The following is an 18,839-nucleotide window of genomic DNA, read 5'->3' as shown; positions in this document are numbered from 1 at the left end:
CCTACTCCCAAACAAGGTCACATTCATAGGTCAAGAGGTTACTAGGACTTCAGCACTTCTCTTGGGAGGACACAATTCTTTTTTGGAGGACAGTAGGCAGAGGGGGCTGTGGGCACTGACAGGCAGAGGTCCCTTTCCATGTTTACCTGAGACACTCGGATATTGCATGAAGCTCTCCCCGTAGAGAACAGAGTCATCTGGTCCCTGGGTAATTTGAAAGAGCCCTAAGTTAGTGATGGGATGTCCCAGGTCCTAAATGCCCATTGTGTGATTCTCTCACCTAGCCTTTCCAACAACCCCGGAAGGGGTATTGTCACTCCCAGCCTGTTTCACAGTGCAGCTCACCATCCATTCCCCAGAGTTCCTGAGCTTCTGCTAGTGCCAGGCACTGTCCTGGGGTTAGGGGACACCAGAGTGAAGAAATAATCCTTGGCTTCATGAAGCTTACAGTCTAGTGGGGAGACAAACAATAAGCAAGTAAACAGAACATGTCTGTGGGTAAGAAGCTATTAAGAAATGTAGAGAGGGAAGAAGGATGACGGGGGGGTGAGTGGAGAAGGGGCTGTAATGTAAGTAGGGAAACCTGGAAAGGCCTCACTGGGAAGGTGACATTTAATCAAAGACCTGCAGGAGATGAGGGAGGGAGTTATGTGGATTCATCCAGGCAGAAGGAACAGCAAGTGCCAAGGCCCTGGGGTAACAGCATCCTTGGCATGTGAGAGCAATAGCCAAGAGGCAGCTGTGGCAAGAGGGGTATGCTCTAGAAGGACAGCAGTGGGTCCAGAAAGGTAAAGTCACTTGCCTCATAAGCTGGAGGGCAGCTCTGAGCAACAGCTTGGGCCTGCCTGTCTGTGAAGTCAGAGCTCTTAGCTGCAAAAGGCCTGAAGCTACTAGGGAGGGAAGCCATATAGGCTGAACACATATTGTGCACCAGACACTGTGCCAGGTGCACTGGGGGATCACACTGGGGGAAGCCCCCACAGTGCGGGGGGGCTGCCCATCTAATGGAGAGAGGGGAGGAGCCTGCAAGAAGTCAGCTCTGAGCAGAGGCAGAAGGCTGCAAGAACTGTGTGATTGTTGTTTTCCATTTCTCTGCGTGTGGGGGGAAGGATGAGGCATATGTGCACACAGCATATGCGATCAGACCTGAGCGTGCATCTGTGTGAATGCATATTCTCGTATGACGCTGTGCTTGGGTCTTGGGTCTGCTGGCCCCAAGTTTAAGGGTGGTCTTTTACCCCTCCGCATCTGCGTGAGTGCGTGTGAGTGTGGACAGCCTTGTCTTCGTGAATGTCCTGGGGAAGGTCTCCATTTCCCCTACTGGGCACACTGTGTCCAAGGGTCTAAAAGTGAGTGTCATTGCAGACGTGAGCTGTGAGTCTGTTGCCATGCCTGCAGGTTCCACTTCTGTGGTATGACTCCCTGGGTTGGAAGCCAAGCTCTGCCACTTACTTTGTGTTATCTTGGGAAAATTACCTAACTTCTCTCTGCCTCACTTTCCCCATCTGTAAAATGGGGACAACGATAGAGCATACCTCCTAAGGTTGCTGAGAAGCTCCAATGAATGAATAGATGTAAAATGCTTAGAGCTGGGCCTGGCACATAACAAAAGCAATATGTCAGCTGTTATGTTAGGGCTCTGTGTGTGTGTGTCTGTCTGTCTGTCTGTCTGTCTGAGTGCACACATTCATATTGATGTTCTAGTACATGTGTGAGCTCGCACGTCCAGTGAGTGCCTTGTCCATGTGTCTGTCTGTGTGCTTAGCCTCAGTCTTCTCCCCGCATTTGCTTGCAAAGCTCAGCCTCCTCTCTGGCCAAAGAGTGTGTATGTGGCTGCTTGAGAAAGGGACTGGGGGGGAAAGGCCAGCAAGAGGGGCTCCTGCACAGCCTGGCCAGCTGGACTTTTCACACCCCAGTGACTCTGCCCCTCTGAGTGGCCAGGCAGCTAAGGAGACAGACAAAGGAAGAGCCCTTTCTCTCAGCTCCCTGGGCACTGAGGGCTGGCTGGATGCCAGGCTCCATTCTACACTGATATGTGGCCTAAGTCACTGATTCCTCCATCTGTTTTCTGGGATGGGTCCTTCTATTACCCCCACTTTACAGATAAGGAAACCAAGGCACTGAAAGACGAATTACTTACTTAAATCACACAGCTGGTAAGTGGAGAGATGAGATATCCAGCCAGGCTGTCTGGCTCTGGAAGGTGGGTGCTTACATACCTCTCTTTACTGAAGAGAAGCTGATTAAATGTATATTAAATGAGTGAATCAACAAATTAGAGACAGAGGGATGAGATTTGGGGTGGCATGAGGAGGCCGGGGAGAAGGTAGAAAGTGGTTCTGGCAGAGAAGGGGACCAGCTTGGCTCCCTGCTGGGATGGGAGAGGTGGACAGGCCCAGATGGTGGGGGTCTGGAAAGCCAAGCGGAGTGGCTTGAATCAGAGCCGGCTCCACTCTTCAGAGACCTGGCTATAGTGGAGAGGCCGTGGAGACAGGCCACCTGGATCCTTCTTTGTGGAAAATTGGTGAGCTGAGCTCAGGTCTTGGGGAGAGAGCGTGGCTGAAGGCAGATTGGCAGAGTGGGTTAGAACGAAAGCTCTGTAGTCAGTCCAGGGTCAGAATTCCAACGTTCAGTGCTTGGGGCAAGTCACCTTCTGTCCTTAACCTCAATGTTTTCATCTGAATCAACTTGTTGAAAAGATTAAAGTCGTTAGCCCAACTGCCTGACACATTAAAAAAAAACACGAATCAACCAGAGACCCCATGTGCATAAGAGTAAAACTCTGCTCCACAGGGTTCTCGTTGGCTGATTTTTTTGAAGTAGATCACCAGACCTTTGTTGCAAGGCACCTTGCATGAACTTAAACCTCCAAACTTTTGGTTAGCAGCCAAGAGTATTACACTATTTATACCATTAAGGGACTCCACCCAACACATGTTGCTGTTGTTGTTAGGTGCCATAAAGTTGATTCCAAGTCATACCAACCCCATGTACAACAGAATGAAGGACTGCCCAGTCGTACACTTTCATCACAATCATTGCTATGATTGAGCCCATTGTTGCAGCCACTGTGTCAATCCATCTCATTGAGAGTCTTCCTCTTTTTCTCTGACCCTCTACTTTACCAAGTACCCCACAGAGTACTCAATAAATGATCATCCATTATCAAACAGGGACTTCAAAAAATAACTATAGTAAGTGTATCAAAAGATCTAGTAAAAAAGGTAGACAACATGCATGAACAGATAGGGAGTTTCAGTAGAGAGAAGGACACTATATAAAAATATATATGATACCAAAGAAGAAGGATTATTTTGATGAGATTGTCAGCAGACTTGACACAGGAGAGGAGAGAATCGGTGAATTTCGTGACGGGCCAACAGAAATTCTAGAAACAGAAAAGAGGAAATGAGAATAAAAATTCATAGTGCAGGTTTCCTGGGCTTGTTGAGAAAACCAAAGCTCAGTGTCTAACACGCACAATCAATGGTAGAATTGCTTCTCTCATTTAACAGCTCTTGCCAGCTAGTGCTCTCAGGGAGGAGCCCTGGTGGTGCAGTGGTTAGGCACTAGGCTGCTCATTGAAAGGTCAGTGGTTCAAATCTACCAGCCACTCCGTGGGAGAAAGATATCTGCTTCTGTAAAGATTTACACCCTGGAACTCTTATAGAGCAGTTTTACTCTGTCCTACAGGGTTGCCATGAGTCAGAATCGACTTGATGGCAATGGGTTTTTTTGTTTTTGTTTTTAGTGCTCTGAGCACGGAGGTCTCAACAGTAACAAAAAGTTATTTTAAAGTCCCTGCTTGTCAAAAGGACGAAGGTTCCTGCCACTGGAGATGGCACAGTCTGCAGAGAGAGGCAGACCCATATGTAAGTAAAATGTATAGTGGGTTAGATGGTGGTGTGCGCAATGGAGAAAAAGCACAGAAGGGAGCCAAGAGGAGTTGGGGTGGGGGATGAAATTTTAAATAAAATGGTCTGGGAAGGCCTCAATAAGAAGGTGACATTTGAGAAGAGATCTGAAGGAGGTAAGGGAGAAAACCATGTGAATATCTGGTGGAGGGGCATTCCAGCGGGATGAACAGCTGGTGCAAAGGTCCTGGGGCATGACTGCTCCCAGGCAGTCAGTAGAAAAGCCAGAGGGCTGAGGTGGCCAGAGCTGAGCAATTGAGAGCTGTGGGAAATGAGGTCATAGAGGTAAATGGGGGGTGGGAGACACCAAGAGGGAAGCAGATTATCCTGTATGGACTATGCATTTCACTCTGAGTGAGCTGGGGTCCATTGCAGGATTTGGAACAGAGGAGTGACATGGCCTGACTTCTATGTCAGTAAGATCACTGTGGCTACTACCTGGAGGACAGACTGGAGGGGAGCAGAGTAGAAGCAGAGAGCCCAGGGAGGACGCTGCAGGTGATCCAGGTAAGATCGAGGCAACTGGGATGAAGGTGCTGGCAGTGGAGGTGATGGCAAGTGTTTCGGTTCAGGATACACTTTGAAGGATGGCTTGATGTCAGGATAATTGCTATTATTATTGGTGGTGTTGTTAGAGCTAACCAAGCTCCCCAAACTTCTTCAGGGAGCCCTCACCCAGCCAAACAGGAATGGAGCTGCCTACTGGCCCCTCCTGCCAGAGGACTCTCACTGATCTTCTCGGGAGGCCTGGTTGCCAAGCACTGTCTCCCCGGAGCCAGGGCCCATTGGGCTCCCCACCCCCTGCCAGGCAGCCCTGGAGGCCCAGGCACAGGTCTGCTCTGTGCAACCCCCAGCTCCACAGCTGTAAGGCTTGAGTTGTTTGTTTACTCAGAGTCAAGTGAAGGTCGGTGGCAGAAGCATCACGGAAATTGGACCCTGCAGCACCAGGCAGCCAATTGGTGTGGGCAGCCCGAGTGACCTCACCTCTCTGCCTGAGCCCCACTTCATGGAGGGAGGAGGAAAGCAACCTCTCCTGGACACCCCGACTGTGGCTGATTCCCAGGGCCCCCCTCTGCTTTCCTATAGTACTACCCTGTCTGGGCCCTGCTCTCTCCAGGGTGGCTATCACAGCCTCCATGCTGATGCTCCTGCCTCCATCCCACCCTCTCCCTTCTGAAAAGTATGATGTCACCCCACGCTTAAAACTCCAACTGGGCTTCCAGTGCCAGGTCATCTGTAGTGAACAATTTCACATTTTCTCACCACATCACAGATTCTGGGTCTAGATAGGGCTGCATCTATCTCTCTCCCAACCCCACAGCACCTTCCTACAAAATCAAAGGCTCTTTTCAAATTTACAGTCCCTGACAGTGACGGTTACCCAGTAAGCAAGGTAAGCATGGGTTTACTCGTGCTGATTTACTAATCTGTAGTGGCCAAGTTTGCATGGGTTTGACGGGGAAATCCACCCCTGCCCAGTGCCCTCAGGAGGGCCAGAGGGCCTCTACCCCTCCCCTACCCCAGGTTCACTGCCCTAAGCCCCCTCCCCTGCCCCAGCCCGCTGCCCTAAGCCCTGCCTCTACCCGCTAAGGCTCTTTAGCTCTGAGCTTCCTGGAATTTCCGTTGTGCCAAACTCCAGTTAGCAGTTGTGTCTGGCCTGTTTGACGCAGCCCCCGTCAGTACGAAACTCACAGATCATTCTGAGGAAATCTTCGGGGAACTGAAACCCATACCTTTCCTTCCTCTTGATTCTTCTCTTAAATCTGTCCACACTGACTGCATGTCTCATCTCAAGTTAAAAACCAGGGGCTTATTGTAACAACAACCAAAAAATTTGCATATGGTTACACATGTATGTGTGTTTGCATATATGCGTGTAGGTATGTATATGTGCATATATATGGGTGCATATAGACATGTAGCTATATGCATATTCATGTGTGTATTCATGCATGTATGTTCATATATGTAACAAAGCATGCAGGGGGCACAGTTATGGATACTTAGACATAACCAAACACCTCGTGGGATTGATTTTCAGAGTTTGAAGCCTTAGGACTGTATTGTCACGGGACAACTGGCATAATATAGTTCATAAAGTGATGTTATGCATCCTAGTTTGGTAAGTAGTGGCTGGGGCCTTAAAAGCTCACAAGCAGCCATCTAAGATACAATGATCAGTCTTTTCTTGTGTGGGGCCAAAGAGGAAGAAGGAAAAGAGTGAAGAAACCAGGCTACAGGACTAACCGGCTACATGAACTGCCCTCAGACCATGTTATAGATTGAATTGTGTCCCCCCAAAAATGTGTCAACTTGGTGTCTTAAGTATCTAGTGCTGCTATAACAGAAATACCACAAGTGGATGGCTTTAACAAAGAGAAATTTATTTCTTCACAGCAAAGTAGGCTAAAAGTCCAAATTCAGGGCATCAGCTCCAAGGGAAGGCTTTCTCTCTCTGTCGGCCTTCTCGTCAATCTTCCCCCAGTCTAGGAGCTTCTCCACAGAGGGACCCCGGGTCCAAAGGATGTGCTCTGCACCCAGCGCTGCTTTCTTGGAGGCATGAGGTGCCCCCCTCTCTGCTTGCTTCCCTTTCCTTTTATCTTTTGTAAGATGAAAGGTGGTGCAGGCCACACCCCAGGGAAACTCCCTTTACATTGGATCCAGGATATGATCTTAGTAAGGGTGTTACAATCCCACCCTAATCCTCTTTAACATAAAATTACAATCACAAAATGGAGGACAACCACACAATACTGGGAATCATAGCCTAACCAAGTCGACACATATTTTGGGGGGACACAATTCAATCCATGACACTTGGCTACATCATGATTCTCAGTATTGTGACATCTGATGTGGTTTTCCTATGTGTTGTAAATCCTAACTCTACGACATTAATAAGGCAGGATTATAGGCAGTTATATTAATGAGGCAGGACTCAATCTACAAGATTAGGCTGTATCTTAAGTCCATCTCTTTTGAGATATAAGAGAGAAGCAAGCAGAGAGACAGGGGGACCTCATACCACCAAGAAAGTAGAGCCAGGAGTGAGTATCCTTTGGACCCAGGATCCCTGCAATGAGAAATTCCTAGAGCAGGGGAAGATTGATGACAAGGACCTTCCCCCAGAGCTGACAGAGACAGAAAGCCTTCCCCTGGGGCTGGCAACCTGAATTTGGGCTTCTAGCCTACTGGACTGTGAGAGAATAAATTTCTCTTTGTTAAAGCCATCCACTTGTGATAGTTCTGTCATAGCAACAGTAGATAACTAAGACAGGATTTGGTACTGAGAGTGGGGTGCTGTTGTAACACATACCTAAAATGTGGAAGCAGTTTTGAAACTGTGAATGGATAGAGTTGGAAGAATCTTAAAGTGCCTAATAGTAAAAGCTTAGATTGTCTTGAAGAGACTGTTGGTGGAATTATGGACATAAAAGACAATTATGGTGAGGACTCAGAAGGAAATAAAGAGAGCTGTTACACTGGAGACAGCACAGACGGCAAGAAGCAGCAGCAGAACCAGGAAACCAGAGTGAGACAGCACTGGAACTGATCCACGAAGCGAGAGAGCTGAGTGCCTTTGGCAGGAGGCTTCCTGGTGGAGTGGGGTGCCTCCGAGTACCTATCAGTGGAGCTAGGCTTGTTGACCCATGGAGCGAAACAGCTGAGTGCCTTCTGGCTGAAGTTTACTGGCAGAGTGGGGTACCTCCAGGCACTTATCAGTGGAGCTAAAGAGCTTTGGAACTCTTGCCTAAGCAGGACAGGCTTGGGCACTGAGGCCTGAGGGGCCAAGAGGCCAAGGACTCAGGAAGCAGAAGCTGAAGAGACAAGGAAAACAGGAAGCAGAGCTGCCTCAGTCTCAAAGGGTAGGGCTGTGACCTCTGGGGTCCCAAAAGGTGGAGTCACCACTCAAATAGACTATGAGAATAGGGCTGCCCAAAGCCAAGGGAGCAGAGCTGCTGCTCCGCTGGGCCTGGAAGGTGGAGCTGAAGCCTAGGGCTGAGGGACCTCCACTCGGAATCCACAGTGTTTGGCCAATACCTAGAGTCTGGAGGGCGGGGCCACTGTGTCAAAGGTCTCAGAGAACAGAGGATTATTTTCAAGCCTTGAGGGCTCATGTAATGTGTTCTGCTGACTTGCTTGGTTCCTGTTATCACTTCTTTCCCTCCAATTTCTCCCATTTGTAATGAAAATGTCTAGCTTGTGGCTGTTCCACCATCGTACTTTGGAAGCAGGTAACTTGTGTTATAGATTTCACAGATGAAGAGGAATTTTGCAGAGGATGAGATTTTGAACTTGGAGATGATTTAAGACTTTTGCTATGATATGATGGGGTGATTGTGTTTTACACGTGGCAAGGACATGAATTGGGGGGGCAAAGGGTAGAATGTTATAGATTGAATTATGTCTTCCAAAAATATGTGTCAGCTTTGCTAGGCCACCATTCCCAGTATTGTGTCATCTGATGTTTTCCTCTGTGTTGTAAATCCTACCTCTATGATTTTAATGAGGCAAGATTAGAGGCAGTTATGTTAATGAGGCAGGACTCAATCTACAAGATTAGGTTGTGTTTTTAGTCAATCTCCTTTAAGACATAAAAGAGAGAAGCAAGCAGAGAGACAGAGGATCTCACACCACCAAGAAAGTAGAGCCAGAAGCGCATGTCATTTGAACCCAGGGTCCCTGCGCTGAGAAGTTCCTAGACCAGGGAAAGATTGATGACAAGGACTTTCCGCCAGAGCCAACAGAGAGAGCAAGGCTTCCCCTGGAGCTGACACCCTGAATTCAGACTTCTACCCTCCTAAACTGTGAGAGAATAAATTTCTCTTTGTTAAAGCCATCCACTCATGGCATTTCTGTTATAGCAGGAATAGATAACTAAGACAGACCAGAAGAACAAGAAGGTGCCCAGCTACCACTAACAACCGTTCTGATCAGGGCCACAATAGATGGATCCTGATAGAACGGGAGAAAGACATGGACCGAACTCAAGTTCTTAAAAAGTCCAGACTTACTGGACCAGTTGGGACTAGAGGATTCCCAGAGACCATCGCCCTGAAATACTGCAATAAATCCTGAACCAAAACTACCCCCAGAGGTCACCTTTAGCAAAATAACAGATTGGCTCATAAAATAAAAACATTGCCGGTGAGTACTGCACACCTTAAAAAAAAAAATCATCTATATGAGACCAAATGGTCAACAATTACTCTAAAGCAAAGATGAAAGATAAGGGGACAGGGAAACCAGATTACTGGAAGCGAAACATCCAGAAGGGAATTAATGAAAATGTTAACACAACGTGAAAAATGTAGCCAATGTCTCTGAACAATTTGTGTAGTAATTGTTAATTGGGAACTGAATTTGCTGTGTAAACTTTCACCGAAAACACAATAAAATATTATATTAAAAAAGAAAAAGACCCTGAAGTTTAGAGGGTAGGGGTTAGGCTTGGTGGCATTCCCAAACTCTATTCCACAGAGCCCTAAAAGGTGCCACATGATCAAAGGATTTAGGGGACAATATATTCTGGAAATGCGAAATGAGATCTCCCCTCTTGAAGCCTCACATTACATAGCAGCATATAACATAATTTAAGTCAAGCAAAAAAAAATTTTTTTTTTTTTTTGCCAAAACATTGTTTAATCCAGTTCTTCAAACGTATTTAACCACACGACCCTTTCTCTTGAAGTCCTTGTGTATATTTCTCCCAGTTACTCTTCTTTTAGTTGCAACAACAACAAAAAACTCAGTCAAGCTGGTTTGTACAAGGACAGTATGTTAGCTTTTGTAATTGCAAAGTCTAGAAGTCCTGTGGACCTCAAGGTTGTGGACCTCAAGGTTCAATCAAGGCCTTTGTTCCATCTGTTGGGGGTTCTTTTAGCTCTCCATCCTCTCCTTTGTGTATATGCCAGCTTCATCCTTAGTTAGGCTGGTCTCATGGGAACAAAACGGCTGCAGTAGTTCTAGGCATCACATTCGAATTCCTCACTGCACGAGGAGGAAGAGCCTTCTCTCCCCCCTATTATGGACTAGAATTCCTGGCCCTATTTAGACCATGTGCTCATTGCTGAGCCAATCACCAGGCAAGAGGAATGAGTATCAGCCAATGACAGCCCACCCCTGGAAAGCAATTATTACATCTTTCACAAACCTTATGGCAGACACTGTCCTCTCCCTAATTAGTAATCCCACCCCCACCCCATTCTTTTCTGCTAAGGAAACTGATTTGTTCCTGTGGCACTGGTGATTTGCTCATCTCAAGGAGAATTAGGCCTCTACCTGAGCCCTCTGAGTGAATCTTGATTGTTCCAAAGGGCATGGTAACCTTATTCTCTTCACTAACGATTGGTTAGGAATAGCCATATGATTCGGTTCTGGCTAATGAAATACAAGCAAAAATCTGCCCAGTGGGGCTTCTAGGAAAGCTTTTACCTCTTTGATATAAAGAACAGACTTGGCTGGCATGTCCCTTTGCCCCTTCACTTTTCCTTCTTCTTTCTACCTGGGATGAGGGTTTGACATCTGGAGGTATGGCAGCCATCTTGGGACCATGAGGCAATAAGTATAGAAACAAATGCCACCTTGCCAGAGATGGCAGAAGAGAAAGATAGAGGCTGAGGCCTAGATGGTAGTTGGACAGCCGCATATATCTTGGACTGCTATCCTTGGATGTCTTAAAAAAAATAAAATGCGTATTTAAGCCAAAGGCATTTCTAACTGACATAAAGCCAAGCCATTTGTTTGCAAACTAGCACTTGTGAGAGCACAGAGGCACAGTTTCAGAGACACAGCTCAAGTTTCCTTGACTCCCAGATGCTTTGTTAAACATATTCTAGCCCAAGGATATTTGAGGGAAAGCAGACCATCCCCAAGCTTTGCCTCTACCCCAGTGAAGGTGAAGGGTTGAGTGTTCCCTGCACGGAGTAGGATGCCAGGAGCCTTGGAGCAGCAAGCCATGGGAGACAATGACTCGTCTACTCCCACCACAGAGCATCCCAGGATTGTTTTGAGACTTATTTCAGAGGCTTATAGTGACGTCAAGTAGCCCTGGCGTTGTGGTTAACCACTCGGCTGCTAACCAAAAAGTCAGTGGTTCAAACCCATCAGCTACTCTGTGGGAGAGAGACGTGGCAGTCTACTTCTGTGAAGATTTACAGCCTTTGGAACCCTTTGAGGTGGTTCTACTCTGTCCTAGAAAGTCACCATGAGTCCGAATCAGCTCCACGGCAATGGGTTTGGCTTTTTTTCTTTTCTTTTTGTAGTGATGTCAACAAAAAAACCACATTCTTAAATCCAGGTACTGGTTGGGGTTCAGCAAAATCTATCTACAGCCTTAAACTTATCTCCACCTTCCAGCCCAGTTGTCAGACTTGTGGGATCTCTCCTGAGAAAATAACCCAAAATATGGGATGAAAAATCCAGGAAGATAAACATTTTCATCACAGCCATACATACTACAGCAAACAACCAAACAAAGATAGACAAATCTAAATGTCCTAATACAGGAGAAGGGGTAAGAAACTCTCTGCTCAAATGGAATATTACATGGCCATGAAAAACGATGCTAAGAAAGTTAGTAATTACACAGGGAATATTCAAAATATGCTTATGAGAAAGCCAGCTTCTGCATTTTATAAATATACATATGGTATGACCTAAATTATACAAAATTTCAGGGGGAAAAAAACTGGGAAAGGATTATGCTAACATGTTAAGAGCAATTGGGCCTGGTTGGAGTCATCACAGGAACTTTTTGGGGGATTTTCCCTGCTGTTCCACATTTTTGCACTGTCTATATGTACTACTTTTATAAGCAGAAAAAATAAAATTGACTTTCCTTTTGAAAGCTTCCAGGACCCTCCCCTGTGTGAGCTCCTTGCGGTCATCTCCCCTCCAGTAAAGCAGGTCATCAAGTGCTGCTGAGAGAAGGTGTCCCCCTTCTGCACGAGGCCACAATAAAAACTGCTTCCAAACCCGGCACATTTGATTAATAGCTTGAAATTCTGTCAAGAAGCAAAGGGAGTGGTAGAAAAAGGGGAAGATCAACACCCTATTTTTAAACAGTGACGTGAGCTCACAGGAATGAAAGGCAAGAAGTGGTACACACCATGCCAGGCCTTATGCAAATCTATGCAAATGAATATACTCTCTAGTGGAGCAAGGATTCTGGGTCTGAGCACCCACCTGGATTCCTGGGTCTCGCTGAGAGGGGAAGGGAGGAGCGAGAGGAAACATAGTGATGAGCAGCCTTCACTGAGCACCTACTAAGCATCTGGCATGCAGAGCATTTTCACAGCCTTCATGACCTCACCACCACCCAGTGCTGCGTCCCCACTTGACAGGTGAGCCAAGTGGAGTGCAGAGAGGGGAGTAACCTGGGCAAGGTCACAGGGGGAGCAACCAACTCTAAAGCCAGTGGTGCTTGCAACCTGGCCCGGTAGCCCTGGCATACAAGGGCGAAGTGCTTCTGGGGGTGCTCAGAGTCAGTCCTTGGTGGAGGGGGGGAAGCGAGAGGAAGAGGGAAGATGCCAGCTGCCAAAAGCCCACAAAGCACTAGTGTCAGGAACCCCTGGACACAATGTGTGAGACATCCAGGTGCTATCATGTGAATCCCAGGCAGGCCTTGGTCCCCACCTGGCCTTTGCATTTGCTGTGCCCTCTGCCCGGAACACCCCACTGGCTCGTTGTAACTGCCCAGTCAGCTCTCTGTTTTAAGGTCACTGTATCAGAGGGGCCTAGGATGATCCCCCCCCACCTAGCAAAGCACCCCCACCACTCCAACCCCAACATCTATTCCACCCCTGCTTAGTTTCTGTTGATAGCACTCATCATCTGCCTTGGTCCCTGGGTGGTACAAATGGCTAAGACCCTATACTAACTGAAAGGTACACATCAAGGGTGCCTCGGAGGAGTCCTGGTGGGGAAGTGATTGAGAATGCGGCTGCTAACCAAAATGGCTGAAATACAAATCCACCAGTCGTTCCTTGGAAACCCTATGGGGGCAGTTCTACTTTGTCCTACAGGTTCGCTTTGTGTAGGAATCGACTCAACAGCAACTAGTTTGCTTTTTGATTTTAAGGTACCTCGGAAGAAAGGCCTGGTGATCTACCTTCAAAAATCACAGCCTTGAAAATATGGAGCACAGCTCTACTCTGAGACATATGGGGTTGCCATGAGCTAAAATCTCCTCAACGGCAACTGGTTTTTATTTATTTGTTTATTTATTTTGGTTTATCACCTCTCTAACTGAACATATATTATTTGCTTATTGACTAGAATGTGTGCTCTATCAAAGCAGGGATTTTAGCTTTGGGGTTCACTGCTGTATTTCTAACACTGAGCACAAACTTGGTTTTCAAGACATATATGTCAAACGAATTGATGAATGAATACCTGCATCTCAACTCCCCTAGGACCTAGTTACACGGACTCGGACAATGATACAACAATAGCGTAATTATTAATGACGCGTCGTTACAGCTAACATTCCTCAGCATGTCTTTTTACGTTCCTTTTCATATTTTAACAGTCACATCAACTATCTGAGGCGGGGAACATAATTATCCCCATTAGACAGCTGCAGAGACAGAGGCTGTAAGAAGTCAGGCACGCTGCCCGGGGTCAGAGAGCAGAACCAGCACAGCCAGGTCTGGAGTCAGGCCTGACAGATTTTAGAGTCTACTTCTGTACCTGTCACGTGATGCCCCAGGTTGATTCCATCAGATGAGAGGGCAGGGGCTAGGTCTTAGTCATCTAGTGCTGCTACAACGGTGGATGGCTCCAACAAAGAGAAGCTTATTCTCTCACAGTCCAGTAAGCCAGAAGTCTGAATTCAGGGTGCCAGCCTCAGGGGAAAGCCCTCCCGCCCAATCAGCTCTGGAGGAAGGTCCTTGTCATCAGTCTTCCTTGGTCTGGGAGCATCTCAGCACAGGAATCTCAGGTCGAAAGGATGCGCTCTGCTCCTGGCGCTGCTTTCTTGGTGGTATGAGGTCCCTATGTCTCTCTGCTCGCTTCTCTCTTTTGTATCTCAAAAGAGATTGGCTTAAGACACTATCTAATCTTGCAGATCTCATCAGTGTAGCTGCCACTAATCCATCTCATTACATCATAGCGATAGGATTTCCAATACATAGGGAAATCACATCAGATGGCAAAATAGTACACAATCATGCAATACTGGGAACCATGACCTAGTCAAGTTAACAAATATTTTAGGGAGGCACAATTCAATTCACGACAGGCTACATTCACCTGATTCATTGCCATATTTTCAGTGCCTGGCACCAAGTAAGTTACTAGTTATATAAATCAGTTGTTCTCAAAGTGTGGTCCCTGGATCAGCGGCATCAGCATCACTTGGGACCTTATTAGAAATGTTGCTCTTCTGAGCCCTACTGCAGACCTACAGAGTCCCACTGCGAGGCACACTGGGGTGTGAGAGTCAATGATGCAAATGAACGGGCTTCCCCAAGCCTGTCATCCCATCCACCCCCGAAACAGGGCTGATCATCCAGGGGGTGGTGGGCCCCGGCAGGGCTGCCATCCCTCTTCATTCTCTCACACAAGGCATTGGAGGAAAAGTTTTCGGCTCCAATTTCAGGCCTTTGATTTTGGCCTTATCAGCTTGTCAGAGGGGGTGGAGAGTTGGGAGCAATGCTGCTGGAGCAGGGGGATCTATTATTAATTACCGTGTGACATTGATGAGGAGGCCACAGGGCGCCGCAGCCATGTGGAGCTAGGGAGAGCCTCCCTCCGCTCCTGTCCGGATGGGAAAATGATTAGTAATGTTATGAAAGGAAATATTCACCCTGTAGCAGCCCTGAGCAAACATCTCCAGGGGTGGGGAATTTTCCTTTCCAGGGATGTCTCCTCACAGAGCTGGGGCAGCCGCAGCCGCCTTAGAAGCCTGAGGCAAGCTTGTTGGGGATCTACCAGCTGACCTCTGACCTGCCTGCAGGCACTGGGTGGATTGACAGATCAAAGAGCACATGCTCTACCACCCAGTTCCAGGGAACCAGGGAGCCCCAGCTTGGCCACTTGAGAAAGCAGTTCCAAGCGGCTGGATCAGATTTCTGATTTTTCAAGTGATAGAGGCAATCTAGGTTTGTGGGTGAAATCTCCTAATTTTTAAATATGATTAAGACAGATTTTGGGCCAGCAACTTTCTAGCTGCTCAGCTGCTAGTTTAGTTAACCCTTATAACAACCCCATCTCCAGTGAAGAAACTGAGGCTCAGGGCTCCCACAGGAAGTTGGAGGAAGAATTGGGATTTGAACCCAAATGTGATTGCCGAGTCCTTGCTGTCTTCCTCCACTGGACCACTCAACTTCTCTGATGTCCTGCCCCTGTGTCCCTAAACTATCCAAACATATGCCAGAAAGTCTACAACTACTGCCCAATCTAAGCTGCACCCCTCCAAACTGTGCCTCACACCCAGGTGTATCACAGAAGCCCCTAGTCAGACTGCACATCCGAATGTCTGGGTTTGAAAACCTGGCCATCCCACCTATGCTGTGTTCCCAGAGGTAACGCTATGGTTTTCCCAGAATCTGGGTGAGACAGTGCTAGGAAGCCAGCCCCACCCACCCACTGGCCCTGCTTCTGACCTTTGACTTCACATTGCTAGAAGGGTCAAGTGGGACTGATAATCACCTCTCACTTTGCTTCAGGAAACTATTTTTTCTGCCACTGGCTAGCTGGGAAGCCTTAAGCAAGTCCCTGCCCTTATCTGGGCCTTGATTTCTCCCACATACCAAAGAGGACTGTTTGGCCCCAAGAATCAAGTTTCTGGCCTCATGAGTTCTGTGATCAAGCCACTGACGGAGTCATTCCTAAAATCCAGAGTGAGAAGAAAAAAATTCACAGCTGATGATGATGATGGTAAAGATGATAGATATCAAGAAGATAACAGCTCTCTTAGTCATCTAGTGCTGCTGTAACAGAAATACCACAAGTGGATGGCTTTAACAAAGAGAAACTTATTCTCTCACAGTCTAGTAGGCTAGAAGTCTGAATTCAGGGTGCTGGCTCCAGGGGAAGGTTTTTTCTCTCTGTGGGCATTGGAGGAAGGTCCTTGTGATGAATCAGCTTTCCCTTGGTCTGGGAGCATCTCAGCACAGGAACCTCAGGTCCAAAGGACAGGCTCTGCTTCCGTCACTGAGTTCCTGGTGGTATGAGGTCGCCATGTCTCTAATCTTCTAGATCTCATCAATATAACTGCCACTAATCCATTTCATTACGTCATAGTGGTAGGATTTACAACACATAGGAAAATCACATCAGATGACAATATGGTGGAAAATCACACGATACTGGGAATTGTGGCCTAGCCAAATCGATATACATATTTTGAGGGGACACAATTCAATTCATGACACCAGCTAACATTTTTAAACATTACCTGTGTGCCAGGTAGAGTCTTTGATTGGGGGCAAACAATGTGCCTGGCTGCTAACCGGAAGGTTGGAGGTTTGAGTTCACCCAAAGGCACCTCAGAAGAAAGGCCTGGTGATTTACTGCTAAAAAATCAGCCATTGAAAACTCTGTGGAACACAGTTCTACTCTGATACACATGAGGTCATCAAGAGTTGGGCTCACTGGGAAAGAATTTTCAGCTATGACATCTCCGACCAGCGCCTGATCTCTAAAATCTACATGAATTCTGTCAAAACTCAACCACAAAAAGACAAACAACCCAATCAAGAAGTGGGCAAAGGAAATGAACACACACTTCACTAAAGAAGATATTCAAGCAGCTAACAGATACATGAGAAAATGCTCTCGATCATTAGCCATTAGAGAAATGCAGATTAAAACTACGATGAGATTCCATCTCACTCCAACAAGGCTGGCATTAATCCAAAAAACACAAAATAATAAATGTTGGAGAGGCTGTGGAGAAATTGGAACTCTTATACACTGCTGGTGGGAATGTAAAATGGTACAACCACTTTGGAAATCTATCTGGTGTTATCTTAAACAGTTAGAAATAGAACTACCATACAACCCAGAAATCCCACTCCTCGGAATATACCCTAGAGATACAAGAGCCTTCACACAAACAGATATATGCACACCCATGTTTATTGCAGCTCTGTTTACAATAGCAAAAAGCTGGAAGCAACCAAGGTGTCCAGCAACGGATGAATGGTTAGATAAATTGTGGTATATTCACACAATGGAATACTACGCATCGATAAAGAACAGTGACGAATCTGTGAAACATTTCATAACATGGAGGAACCTGGAAGGTATTATGCTGAGCGAAATTAGTCAGAAGCAAAAGGACAAATATTGTATAAGACCACTATTATAAGATCTTGAGAAATAGTAAAAACTGAGAAGAACACATACTTTTGTGGTTACGAGGTAGGGTGGGAGGGAGGGAGGGAGAGGGTTTTTTATTGATTAATCAGTAGATAAGAACCGCTTTAGGTGAAGGGAAGGAAAACACTCAATACATGGAAGGTCAGCTCAATTGGACTGGACCAAAAGCAAAGAAGTTTCCGGGATAAAATGAATGCTTCAAAGGTCAGCGGAGCAAGGGCGGAGGTCTGGGGACCATGGTTTGAGGGGACTTCTAAGTCAATTGGCAAAATAATTCTATTATGAAAACATTCTGCATCCCACTTTGAAATGTGGCGTCTGGGGTCTTAAATGCTAACAAGCGGCCATCTAAGATGCATCAATTGGTCTCAACCCACCTGGATCAAAGGAGAATGAAGAACACCAAGGTCACACGACAACTAAGAGCCCAAGAGACAGAAAGGGCCACATGAACCAGAGACCTACATCATCCTGAGACCAGAAGAACTAGCTGGTGCCCGGCCACAATCGATGACTGCCCTGTCAGGGAGCACAACAGAGAACCCCTGAGGGAGCAGGAGATCAGTGGGATGCAGACCCCAAATTCTCATAAAAAGACCATACTTAATGGTCTGACTGAGACTAGAGGAATCCCGGCGGCCATGATCCCCAGACCTTCTGTTGGCACAGGACAGGAACCATCCCCGAAGACAACTCATCAGACATGAAAGGGACTGGTCAGTGGGTGGGAGAGAGATGCTGATGAAGAGTGAGCTAATTATATCAGGTGGACACTTGAGATTGTGTTGGCATCTCTTGTCCGGAGGGGGGATGGGAAGATAGAGAGAGAGGGAAGCTGGCAAAATTGTCACGAAAGGAGAGACTGAAAGGGTTGACTCAATAGGGGGAGAGCAAGAGGGAGTACGGAGTAAGATGTATGTAAACTTATATGTGACAGACTGATTGGATTTGTAAACGTTCACTTGAAGCTTAATAAAAGTTAATAAAAAAAAAAAAAGAGTTGGGCTCGACTGCAACTGGTTTTTACTTGGCAGGTACTATGCTACATACTTAAAGGGATTGTTATGTTCAATCCTCACATCAACGCTGTGAAGACGGCAGAACTATAATTTGTTCAGAAGATGAGACTGAGGCTCAGAGAGGGAAATGACTCCAGGGCAGATGCTCTGAGTCACCACTTTGAAGTCCACTCTGTGTCCTCTCCTACGGCCACAAAACATGGTGCCTGTTGGCTCCTTCTAAATTTCTCCATCTGTAATCCAGACCACACCAGGTCCCTGGGGGAAGAGCAGACTGCTCTGTTTCCCAGGAAACCATTTTGAGCCCTGAGAACTTAAGAAGGAGTCCACAAACTTAAGAAGGAGTCCACAAACTTAAGGAAGGGTTTTCAAACTGGTACAGTTGACCACAGATTCCCCAGGGAGGTACTAAGCTCCCCATCCCTGTAGGTGTGCAAGCTGAGGCAAGGCAATGAATTCAGAAGATTCCAGCAACAGATAGGGAGATACAGAGTGTGAGCTAAATCAGTGGCTTTCTGGGCAAAAGAGAAGTAGTTAAGAGCCAGACTGCCCGGGCTCAAATCCCACTCACTTTGCT

At 46.8% G+C, this 18,839-nt stretch overlaps 1 long non-coding RNA gene across 1 annotated transcript in view; it reads right to left on the bottom strand.

The window, feature by feature from the left end:
- Positions 1–17,279, bottom strand: part of LOC104846064 (uncharacterized) — a 137,587-nt gene extending 120,308 nt beyond the window's left edge. The window contains exons 1-2 of the long non-coding RNA XR_010319228.1: positions 281–17,279; positions 147–204 (exon numbers count right to left, since the gene is read on the bottom strand). This is a non-coding gene — a long non-coding RNA (uncharacterized LOC104846064). The remainder of the gene's footprint in view (positions 1–146; positions 205–280) is intronic.
- Between the last annotated feature and the right edge of the window lie 1,560 nt (positions 17,280–18,839).

Source organism: Loxodonta africana, chromosome 24 (genome assembly GCF_030014295.1).
Source record: "Loxodonta africana isolate mLoxAfr1 chromosome 24, mLoxAfr1.hap2, whole genome shotgun sequence".
Taxonomy (NCBI): domain Eukaryota; kingdom Metazoa; phylum Chordata; class Mammalia; order Proboscidea; family Elephantidae; genus Loxodonta; species Loxodonta africana.
Note: the sequence above shows the minus strand (reverse complement) of the source record. Positions and strands in the feature narration are given on the sequence as shown.